General features: G+C 40.9%; 1 protein-coding gene across 2 annotated transcripts in view; it reads right to left on the bottom strand.

Annotated features, from left to right (window-relative positions):
* LMO1 (LIM domain only 1) overlaps nt 1–12,714 on the bottom strand; it is a 59,653-nt gene that overhangs the window by 45,976 nt on the left and 963 nt on the right. The window contains exon 1 of one of the 2 annotated variants that reach the window (XM_062576998.1): nt 12,156–12,166. The exons of the other annotated variant lie outside the window; for it this stretch is intronic. The gene's annotated coding sequence lies outside the window, so the exon portion shown is untranslated. Of the gene's footprint in view, nt 1–12,155; nt 12,167–12,714 lie in introns of those variants that run through there. 2 annotated transcript variants of the gene reach the window in all.

The raw sequence follows: 12,714 nt of genomic DNA, 5'->3' as shown, positions 1-12,714 counted from the left end.
GCTGAACAAACCTGAGACAACTCGCGTAAGAAATCCATCCGCAGCTCGGGCACACCAGCACAGATACCCACAGCCTCATTCCAGAGGATGCTGACTTGGGGAGCACAAGAATTACTTATACTTGTAACATGCTTTGAGGATTAAAAGCAGTAGCAATGTGCCAAATATTATAGCTGAAAGACAAATGCTGAAATAAGAGCAATAAGCCATGTGCCAGCTGTCTTTTACATCAAAAAATTTCAATATTCTTAGAACCGCTGAATTTCCCATCCTGCTCAAAGTCCAGAGGAACTTCGTGGGCTGCTGGTTTCACCATACGGCAGTGACATTGCTCATCATTTTTAAAACAGGTTTAGAAACTGTGATCATACTCAGCTCAGTCCAAAAGTATGCACTGTCTTTTAGCGTAATGTGGTGCTTTGCAGTCTACTGCAAATGGTTTCTAAAAGCAATGGCGGAAACAACGCGTGCTTAATCTGAAGACGCACCACAGAGGGGTCACACACTCAAATATCTTGTTTTATGTGGTATCTGGTTGTATTTTAAAATGCTCTTGCTAGAGCCTTCAACCCAGCTGAGGTCACAAACAATCATATACAGATTAGGAAAAGGAAAGCTGGGGGGAGTGAAACGGAGTCTCGTCTGACACACTGAAATAGGACACTCTAAATTGCACTTAGTATTTCTTTAAAAGAAAAAAATGGCTAAAGTAGTAAGCTTCAGAGAAACAGAACCAGTAAATACAGGGGTGGTTAAGGAATTTTTATTCAAATAATGTCTTGCCCCAGGAGATGGAAGGAGAGTCTTGAAATACGGAGATATGAATTTACATGTGCTAAAAGCATCAGTGTGACACTTTTTGGGGGTAGGGAAGGGAGGGGTAAAATACCTTCGTTGCTATACATGACAAAATAGCAACTGAATGTTTGCTTTGATCCCAGCGAATAAAGGGTGAAGCTTTTAGGCAAGGAGCGGCAGGTGATCTCAGCTCTTCTGCAAGTCCTAATGCTCCTAAAAGCCACTCTTCCAGTTTCTGTAATTGGGCATCAGTAGTTAATGTAGTATTGACTGCATTACATGCTCCTGTGCATCCTCTCACTAATGCCAATTGCATCACCTTGTACATTTACCATATTGCTTAGCCAATAGCTGTTAAAAGCAATCCAAATCATGAATCATATAGGAAACTTTTAGCAAGACACGACATCCAAAGGAGACAATTTACAGTTGAGTTAATCTGGGTACATTAGCAATACATGGATTCAGGAAGACAGACCAATTTATGTTACTTTAGTTTTACCCTTTATTGCTTTGTATAGGCAAATGAATGGAAGGGCATGGAGTAAAAACAGATATAAAGGAGTCCTCTTCAAAACAGATCTCCATTCTGTGCAGACAGGTCAAAGGGTGCGAGACTGATGCTTGGTTCGGGCTTTCATAACCGTAACAGGGTACTTACAGAAATCATTTTCCACAGAGGAGTATAAAGATAAATATATAATGGATTCTGAATAATGTTCAATACCCCCCCACACACACACACAGAAGCATGCAGTACAAGTACATTAGGCAGAAACCAAGTAGCTCGAGATTATCTAAGGCCCAGCCTAGCCATGAGTCACCTGGCAGCCAGGGCGCCACGAAGCACCTCCACGCCAGGCGCAGACGAGGCTGCTCCTAGGCTCCCGCAGGCAGGGACCCGTGGCAGGACGTGCTCTGCAAAACGCACCAAGCCTCTCCGGCGCAAGCTGGTCCTCCACCAGCAGACAGCTATGCGTGTCTCTTGTCAACATACAGAAAGGGAGACCTTCTCCTGTGATGCGACCTGAAGGGATTGTATCCTTTTGAAATGTATACCCACTTCTCTGGAGCAGAAGGAAACGATACAGGCATTAAAGAGATATTGGCTAACGCACATCAGCTGCAAGGTAGAGCCAACCAGGACACACATTAGCAGCAAGTCCCCTCTGAAAAAGTACATTTTACAGAACAATTTCACACTGGATGCTTGACCAAAAGATGCATAGCAAATCGACACAGCACCTTTCTGCCTAAGCTCAGCAATGCCAGAAACATGGGCGGGGGGGGGGGGGGGGGGGAGGGCACTGTTAGGAAGTGTGCTGTTGCATCATCTGAGTGGTGAGTAATTTGCAATACTTTTGGACAGAGAGAGAGGGAGGGAAAAAAAAAAAACAAAGGAGAGTGAAAGGAAATCTAGGGGAAGCACTGCATGCTGGCCAGAAACATTTTTGCAAAAGAAAAACCAAATTGCACACTTAAATACTGGAAACTGGTGTTCTACATCTTGTTCAAAAAAGATCATGATTCCTCTTTGAAAATCTTCCAGAAGTCTCTTCGATAGAGTTGCACATACAGGGAAAATGCCAAAACAAAACATTTTCACTAGCTGATCAATTTAAACAGCTGTGGTAAAGCTGCAGCCACTGGCACCATCATTAACAATTTAAAGCATGGCTGCTTTTGTCTTCCTTCCCAGTTACATTCTCATTATGCCTTTTTATTTATTAGAAACACAGTCCTCCAGAATACATTTCTATATCTCAGATCCATAATAAACTGAATAGGAATGTCCCTGGCTTTGACTCAAATGGATGTTTACATTGGCGAGAGGGTTAATTGTTTAATTCTGGTCCAAGTTTTCTGCAGTTCAGTCATGAATATGCAACAGTTTTCCACTTTTTCTTTAAGTGGAACTGTTGGAATCAATACTTGGAAAAAAACCCCCAACAAATATTACTTTCACTTCCCAAGCCACCTTTTCAGAATTTGATTAGCATGCAAAGAACTCTGAACACTGCACTAAAGAATTCAAGAACGCTGAATGCAACTAAAAAAAAAAAATCCTCTAAATTTGGACAACAGTATCCATTATCTGCTTTGATGTGCAATGTAGGAAGAAACTAGTTTGCAAAAACATGCACTGGAAAGGAGAGTCGAGCATCTGCTCGCACAGATAGTACCCAACATCAGGCCTGAAAACTTAGGCTTAGAAGTCATCCTGCTGGAGAACAGAAACACACGCACGCACACACTTAAGCAGTAGCTGCATGCAGTGAATTGTTTTCATACCATCTATTGGCTTAATTATGTTAATCTAACAGTGAACAAGTTTCATTTTAAGTCGTCTTTCCCTCCTCCCCCACTCCTTCAGTGAATAGGAGCTACATTCAGTGAATAAATCATTCCCTGGCAACAGTTACACACATTATTGAAGTTGGAGGCAGCGATTTCTATACTGTTTAAAGCAATGTCTATGCATTCTAAATGATGACAGTTCTGTCCAATTTAAAAAACATATAGACCCATTAGAATTTTATAGTTCAGCATTTAGCAGCATCTGCAGTGCCTTTTTTATTCTTACACTGCAACACCTAATACTTCACGCTATTATTCTGATTTTGGATTGATTTCAAGTAAAATACCTTATTTGCCATAAACTTTCATATTCTCCACCTAAGAAAGACTCCTTACAGATGCAATCAGTCATAATGCTAAAAGAATAGTTTGCTTTTAGCAGAAATGTAATGCTCATGCTAATGAAAGCATAACAAAACTTTGAGCAGCAAACACATATTTACAAATAGAGTAAATTGTCTCTAAACATGAAGCTTGAAAACCTTAGGAAAAAAAAAAGCTTCCAAATGAAATCAATTAATCCTCCAACCATGATAAATTTCTTAACCATTTAAGAAAAGTATTTTAGACTCTGCTGTGACCCTTTATCACCAGGCCTAATGGATTACTTTATTAATAATGCACTGCTTTTAAAAGGAATTTTTCTGAAGATTCTACCAGAAGAGAGTATTTTCAGAACGGCTGACAGAGGAACATGATCATGCTGTATTTGCTAAAGATTATAAAACTTAAAACTCCAAAGAAGAGAAACTATGTTTGCTACCAGGGTATCAAGTATCCTTTCTACTGTATTTAAGCTAAAATTAAAGCAAATGGATTTCCAAGAAACAGCTGCCTCTACCGTATTATCCAAGCTGAGAAACATTTACAAACTGATTTAATACTTACTACGTCAACCAAAAAACTAGCACATCTCACCAGCATCTGGGACCAAAGAATGACAACCTATGAAGACGTCTACCCAGATCTTTCAGCTCCCTGATCAGAGCAGACACTAAGAAGCATTTGACTGCCTGGCAGGAATACCCCTACCTGCACAAATTAGCGTGCTAACTCCTTTCAGTCCCCTTCTTCCCATAGGACGATTAACTAGATTTCATTCAGTGGAGCTCTGATAACCTGGATCTCTTAACTGCAGCATTTTTCATTTCTTGAAAAGGTTTAGGCAATTACTTTATTATCAATTCCTTGCAGGCGTCTCGTGCCTCGGTACTTGCCAGTTCTGAGTACAAGAGGTACCTTTAAGACGACTACCATTAGTTCTACATTCAATCATGTTTGGAGAAACCTTCAAAAAAGATATTTTTTGCAACAAAAGGTTTATTCTGCTGCCAAGTGTACTGGTCTTATTCAAATTCCTGCTTCACAACCTTCTTTTGCCTTTTCATAAAGGCATTAATCCATTGCTGTGCACTGAGTCACAGAAGGACTCAGCATCATGACCTAAAGCCAGCCTCAACCTCTGAAATTACACTCCAACTGTATCAAGATGGAGCCCTCAGCAAACCAATGGGTAACCCAACTAAACAGGGAAATACAGGCTTTTCAGTGACCTGAATCAAGCCTTCTTTGAACAAGCTGGTGTTTGGGAAGATGAGCAGCGTTCCTCTATGAACGAGAAGCCAGACAGTGATGGACAGACAGAAGGTTCTAGGTAGAAGGCAGAGGAAAGGGGAAGGAAAAATAAGAGAGGCAGGAGTATTAGGCAACAGAACAATTACATTCCTTGCCACATGAGAAGAAAACCCTGTCATTCCCCCTCCTCTCTCCTTGCATGATTCTTCAGTAGTTGTACCTGAGTAACATACCTTGAAAAGAAAGCAAAAGGGATTAGTAGCACATAGGACAGTTCTTCCTATATGGCATGATTCTGTATTAAGCATGTGTGCTTATGTTTATGCATATAAAGATTTTGCTACCAGAAGCAGCTCATTAAGACTTAATCTTGCTGGAGATAGGTCTCTCTATATTCATCTATCTATGGATAGCCATATACATGGCAGCAGACACATTCACTTATTAAGTCAATCCACAGCCGTACTCCCACTGCTGGAGTGCTGCAGCAGCACTCCCTTAGCAGAGTTTGTGGCCGCCCATTATACAATCAATTTCACCATTTTTCTAATTCCAAATGCTGTTTTTTTTTTTTTCCTTCTGTGCAGAGTAAGATGGACTCTTACACAACAGGGAACCCAACTGCTGCTACTAATCTAGTTTCAAATTACCTAATATTCACTGCCCTAAATACCCTCCATCAACCCAAGAGCCATTCCCCCACCCCAACACACACGCAACCACTTAGTACCTGCATTTTTCATTACTCTTTAAATAAAAACTATGGATTTTTTTTAAACAAACACCAATGTTCGTGTACATGTACCTGTTAACACAGTCCTCCCGTATACCAGCCACTTGACCTATTCGTGCTATGTATTTAGAGTTCTCCTTTTAAAACACGTAGAATCTACAATTTTGGGTGCTACTGCCTGCGCAAACCTTGGGTTGAATACACATCTGATCAGTGTTTCTGGAAGTTCACGTACGTTCAATAATCTGGTTCAAGGATACCATGTCTAGTTAACACAATACAAGTTAGCTAAAAGGAAACTTTCCCCCCCACGCACACACATAACAAAGAGCTGTGATTTCTATTAGCGCGTTTCATACCATACATGCTGATTACTAGGCTGCGCTTCATTGTTAGCGGAGATTACAGCTGGGATAAGCTGCAGCTTTTTCCTAATTGCTATTATGATGACTGATTTTTTGTTTTGTGTCAACCATTATTCACGCATTATACTCCAAAATTTGATCCCTCCACGATGCATTATTGATTCCATGCAGGCAAACGCGCTGCCTCCAACGAGAAGAATTCATTTGGGCTCTTCCACTCGATTTGCATTGCTCCATCATAGCAGCACCGAGTTCTGCAGGGAAGCACAAACTGAAAAGGAAGATTTAACAAAATACGGAGAAAAAGCTGCAGTCTTTTAAAAGACATGAGTTCTAAGAGGAAAAAAACCAAAAACCTAGCACACCACGTGTGGTCCAGTAAGAAGTAAGGTCAGACAGTCAAATTCATCTTAATCAGGAAAAGGTTACAAGAATAGCCTTATGCCTCTAATAAAGTAAACTAGCTAGCTTCAACTTATACGGCCAAAGAAAACAACTGAACACCTCTGAGAGTGACACTGCTTCAAAGCCTTTGAAACCCTGTTATGAAACTCTGTTAGCTTCATTTGTTTTCCCAGCATAAGCAATACTCAGCCACTTAGTATGTCTTTTATCCACAGTCCAGTCAACTGCAAAGCTCATCTAGAAGATGGGTAACAGATGCTTCATTTTTTTTTTTTGTAAGTTTTAGTATGTTAACAAAGAAACTTATGAGAGCTCAACATAAATTAATACAATTTGTTTTAACCTAAGAAACATTATTTCACAATTTTAGGACGCCAACTTAATTACTGCAGAATCAATTCATATATACAAGACAACTTATACATGGGCACTGTGACACTGCATTTGTTTACTCTTAGTCAAGATTTAATTGAATCTGCACAAAAGAGGACGCCAAAAACAACGCATTTCTGATTGTTCCTGTATTTTAAAGTGAAGATGTAAAATCTTTGTGAAAAACCCATTCACATTTTGTTATTGCCCTAAGTGCATCAAATCAGAACGCGACAAAACGTTCAGATTTCTTCCCAGAAACAAGGCTTAAATTCTATGCAGATGAATATACCGGACCAATCATTATAAAAATCAAATCTACCATGAGATAAAAGATCTAAAATGCCTTTTGGAAAGTGTGGAGGGGAGGCAGAGAAGAGAAACTTTTGCACAAAGCCTTCTAATTAGAAGCAAGCAAGCATCCATTATTCTAAATGCTCAAGCATTCTTTTCTAATTATACAGAATTAAAACTATACTAGGGGATTAAAACTTCAAAATATCAAAAGATGGATATGGGAGAGGGAAAAAAAATTTTATCATTCCAACTTGTTGGCATAGCTCAGCTTCCAACACTACTAACAATACACGATTAGCACCTATTTGACAAATGAAAACAAGTGACTTTGAATTACAAGTTATTTTTCTCATAACTATTTTAAAAAACAACGCATGTATTCAAGTAAAATCAATGCTACTACCGAAACATTCAACTTCCAGTTTCTCCAAACTCTTTGGATCCTTGTGAAAAGCTGTCTTCTGTCTACAGCTTTGCAAGCATTCAGCAATTTCTTCTACTTCCAAATGACAACTGCCTATCACTAACTTTTTTTAATGTGGTACGTGATTTCAAAAAAGCCCACCAAAATTAAAGAAAAACATGCAGAATCCAGTAACATACACATTATGCAGTACATGAAGTTATGCATTTATAAAGACAAAAGGAAACAATGACATAACAGCTGTAAGTAGGTGTCAGAAGTTAAGATGCAGTTCTTGCAGAACACCTCCAAGGTGGAGGTCGTTGCTAACAGTGGCAGAACCACAGACGAAGCCTACCTGGAAGGCTACCACAGAACTGTCTCACTCTGCCTCAAGTTTTAATCTTTGCTTTCAAGGAACAAGCTAGGGGAAAAGTTCTGAATGAGCCACAAAGCAGCCTTAGAAAAAAAATCATTTAAAAAGTTGTAATTAAGACTTACCATATCCTTCCTAGAAAGTACTGGCGATTGAGCAGTTAAGTCGCACGCCCTGGTACGCAGTGTGCAAAAGAGGCACCAGGTCACTAACAACTGGCCAGCATTGCCTAGTCGCAAAGTATTTTTTTACATCAATACACTTAGTCGATACACAATCCCTTAGTCATCCTCAATAAAAACTAGTCAGCTTTAAAAAACAAGTTTACATGAAGCCCCAAAATAAGTCAAGTTCTCCTTCAGCTTCATTCATTAAATTACCTCCCAGATGAACCCCCATTTCTGCCATTTAGAGAGGGGAGTAAATTTTTAGAATAAACTGATGGGTTTTTTTTGCCAAAGCAGCTTATTAGCTTATTGTCATTATGTTTATAGCTATGAAGAAAATCTGTGAGAAATGGATATTAAAGATGTACATTAAAGAGACACCGATGACACACAAAGGGAAGGAAAAATGTCAAAATTAGATTTACAATAAAAGCTATTATAATAAACGGGCTAAAACGGATATATTAGAGAAACTTGTAGGAAGGAAAATCTAAACAGATTTAAAAAAAAACATATCAAGCTGTTTCTGCTACGTCCTTCAGCAAACAGAGCCGGAGGTAAATACCCTTCTCAATTGGTTCAATCATGCCAGAAGAGAGAGTGGAAAAAAAATAAAGAGCAAGCATGCTTTTATCAACATAGGGGAAAATATCAGACGCTGAAGGCAGAGCACTCCGAAATGCACAACGCGCATCTGCTTCACAACTATTTATTTATACGTTAGCAGCACACAGAAGACACCAAGCACAGGTTTACACAACCTCAGCCCACCTACCGTCCTCCTTGTCCAGCACCATCATCTCAGCAACCAAGAAAAGTCCGGGGACAGATGCTTCTTCTCCAGCAGCCTCCGCTCAGGGGAGAAGAGAACAAGCCTTTGGGAACACAAATGAGCTACGGTACAGCTGATCGTCCTTTAGCAGCAAGTGAGCTCTAATTACCCAGTTGTCCAGCTTTTAACCTAGATTGCACTCAGTTAGAATTACACTCAGAAATGAAGCACTTTGCAGATACAAAAGCAGTCTCACCTACTTTTATGCCTCAGAATTGCAAAGAACTAAAACTGCAATTTAGAAAGAAGGGGGATCAGAGCTGTTTCTTTGGTTCTCACCTTCTAAATGGCTCAATTTACACAGTATAATCTATTTTAATGTAATTGCGTTTGATAGCTCATAACCCTGGCTGTTGCAACTACACAGCTTTCAACCTTATAAAGTGTTTTCCCTTTGGATTTAAGCTGAATCTGAATCTAAAATTACATTCAGAGAGGGTAGAATATCTAAGCCTGACTACTGCTGCCTCTGTCTCTCAATTTGTGAGCTTTGCACACTTGCTGTTGAATAAATGCACACATTTCCCAGGGACCCCTCTTATTCTCCTGTCAGAGTTTCACGGTGAATTTAAGCCTTTCCAGCTCAGCAGCACCACCTGCAGCACACACTCCACATTTCATTTTAACACACACTGGCCATCTCAAGCATTAAGAACTTCGTCTCCTTTCACCATCAGTGACCAAGTCACAGAACAGGAGGCAAAAGCTCGGGAGCAGCGCTTCACAGAGCGCAGCCTGAACCACCTTTCCTTACGAACGCGCTGTGCCGAGGCGTGGGCCTGCTCATTTCAGACGGGAGCCGTCGCGTGGAGCCAGCCAGCAGCTTCTGCCAGCTCCGAGAATCAAGCTTCTCCGCGAAGGATTCTGAAGCCCCGGCTGGGTTACGCTGACCCTTCTGCGCTCAACTAGGCGTCACGCATCGACGGTGGCTTGAAGCTCGATACTCAATTTTCATGCACACATTCCAGGTTTGTTTTCACGTGTACCCATCAGTTTACGGAAACACAGCTCTGTTTTACTCTGTTTTCACTCGGTCAACACTAAAATAAATTTAACAAACTGAACGCTGTACAAACCCTTGCAGGTCTGCTCCATTTTTTCGGAGATGCCATCAATACCGAAATATAAACGGACACGCTTGGGGCCCAAGTCTTTTATGCTTCCTCGCGCTACCCTTGTGCAGACCAGTAAGCTGTTGTCTCCAATTGTATCCCTAAGGATTGCGGGATCAGGCACCGCGCTACCAAGATCAACAGCACCATTTAAGTCATCTCTGTCACTTAATCCAAGAAACCATTTCATTCCTATTTTAATGATACTTCCTCCTCCTCCTCTTTACAACTGATACAACAGCGCTCTGTAAAAAAGCATGATAGCGGGCTCAAGTTATATATCCTTAATACCTATTTTTAATTAGATTTCTTATCCTCAGCTGAAGTGGCTTTTCCTTCCCCTTCATTTTGAATACTTAATCCTAACAGTCCTTGAACATATTTGATATTAAATATATCGTTTTATGCTGAACCATTTCATCCAGTACTTAGAACAACTACTGTTTCCTTGCGATACTAGTCTGCAAGGGCTGAATATGCATCTTAGGATAAGACTGCAACCATCATAAATAATCATTTATTTTAAGAACTACAGGTTAAAAAGGACAGGGCTTTATCCCAAAGATAATTAAGGTCTAATAGTTAAAAGCATCAGCACAAAAACTACAGCCTTTTCTGAACTCGAAAGAGGCATTTTTAATACCTCTAATACACTATTGGCCTCCATTAGAAAACAGTGAGCTTCAACAGCTTCCTCTGTCTGCATACTTTTCAATCCTGTGCTTTCAAAAAAAAGACAAACTTACCTCAAAATATATAGTACACTTAAAGTTGCACTATTTGGTAATTACGAGAAAGGCTTTTTTTTTTTTTTTTTTTTTTTAATATAGATGAAATTTGCCATTGTCCGTTGCAGCTGACTTTCATGACATGGCTAACTAGCCACCATAACGTACTTGTGAAAAACATGCAGTATCGGATCAATGTGCATTTTATTCTTCTGTCGCTTCATTGTGTCCTACAATCTGCATTATTCCCTTTGCAAAAGGATATTTTAAAGTTCTTTATCTGCTTAATCATTTTACATACCACCAACAAAAAAGAAAAGTTTTCTAACCCCGAGACACTTGTACAGCAATTACAGGCAACTACAATTAACATAATCTGTTGGAACTTATCATATCTGATGTCAGACTATTTTTGAGCAGAAATCTGGTCTCTGCAATCAAAACATTTATATATTTGAGAAATATCTTAACTCTCATTATCCTGAAATTTATAATTGTGTTGTGCAGTTGTGTAGGTTGGTTTGCCTGGAGCGAATTCAGCAGAGACTGATGCATCGGAATTGCCTAAAATGAAAGCCCAGGTCTTTTCCCCCCACGCTCTACCCCTCTCTATTTTCCCACCTTCCTTTTCTCAGCTCTCAACATTTGTTTCAGAAAGATATTTGTGAAAGTCCCATTGAGAAGTGGTATTTTCTAATATCAAGTCATGTTGCATTAGTCAAGTTATGTCACTTCAAACATATGAAACGATGTTACCTCCCTGACATAACTTGACATGGTGCCAGAACACATCAAGTCAAAAATATTATCATTGCTTTGTTTTTTTATTATTTTTTTTAAAGTCTGCCCCTTCGCCCTCAGTTGCATCTGTAAAGACCAGAGAAAAATATTATTGCATCTCTGTTACATCTCTCAGCACCAAGAAGCGTGTTTCACTCACAAAGCCGCATACTGGCTATTAGACCTCATGGGTGACACTGGTGTCACACTGGGGCAAGCACGCACCTCTCAAGCGCTCTTAGAGCAAGCACCCAGAGGCTGGCAGAGCGGGAGCTGCCTCTGAGACCCCAGGACAGCTTGACAAGCAGCTTTAGGGGACGCAAAAGAAAGGAGCATGTTGCAACCTCCACCTACTAGGTGGCAAGAGCCTTCCTTGCGATGCACCAGGACTGCCGGGGGAGAAACACATTTCAGAAATCCTGCCTTCTCCACGCAGGGATAACTGTGTTTAACATCAGCACCGTGAGCACCCCCACTGCCAGAAGAGACATTAAAAAACAGGGAAACAAGCTGAAAGGCAAATGTTCCTAAAAATCAAGGGCAGAACTGGATATTATCCACAACGCTAGGATTTTCAGATGGTCGAAATCAGACTGGCTCCTGAAAATGGAGCCATTTACAGGAATAAAACAGACCCATTTTTATTAACAAGCTCATTCAAGCTTGATTTCAAAAGGAATTAGTTTAGTTAGCAAAAGCTTCCATTTTAGTCCATTTGTAACCTATGCAGGTCCAGCATCCCCTTTTAACATTCACAGATGAGCAGGCAACTGGAACCTATTTGAATCAGGCAGAAAGAAATGCATAAAGGTAGAATAACCTCTTCATGAAAGAGTTTCTTTTCTCAATCTCACCTCCTGTCCCCAATTTCTCCAGTGCACTTTTAAGAGAGCTGAGCGTAATTTCTCCCTGAGCATAACTCTCCATCGACAGCACAGAAGACTCCCAGGCGTTAGTTCGGTTTTGCCACTCTGATCTCCACGCTGCTCTCATCAGGGGGTTGTTTCCTGCTTTACTTCTTTTTAAGCGCACCCCACGCTAATTTCCTCTTCACCTCGGCCATCCTCCCTTTCACGGGGCCGCCCCATGATCTCCCGGCAGGCCGGCGGCTGGGAACCGTCAGGGTAACCAGCGGCTCTAGCTTCGTTCCCTTACGCCGCCGCCCCAGCAGCCCGGAGCTCCCCGCGCTCAACCAGCACGGCCACGCTACTGGAAAGGACCCAAACACCCCTACTAGGGAACCCCCTTCAGGTCTCCGTCACCTGCGCCTCTCGCTCCTGCTGCGGAGGCAGTATCCTGCTGTTCACCCCTCGCTCAGGTTCACACAGACACAGGTTGGCCGGCACCCCCTAACAAAGAGCTACCGGGATTCAGGCATCACCCCGCTTATTATTATTATTATCAAAGGCAGTT

The sequence above is a fragment of the Rhea pennata genome, chromosome 5 (genome assembly GCF_028389875.1).
Source record: "Rhea pennata isolate bPtePen1 chromosome 5, bPtePen1.pri, whole genome shotgun sequence".
Classification (NCBI taxonomy): Eukaryota; Metazoa; Chordata; class Aves; order Rheiformes; family Rheidae; genus Rhea; species Rhea pennata.
This window is presented reverse-complemented; position numbering and strand designations above follow the sequence as displayed.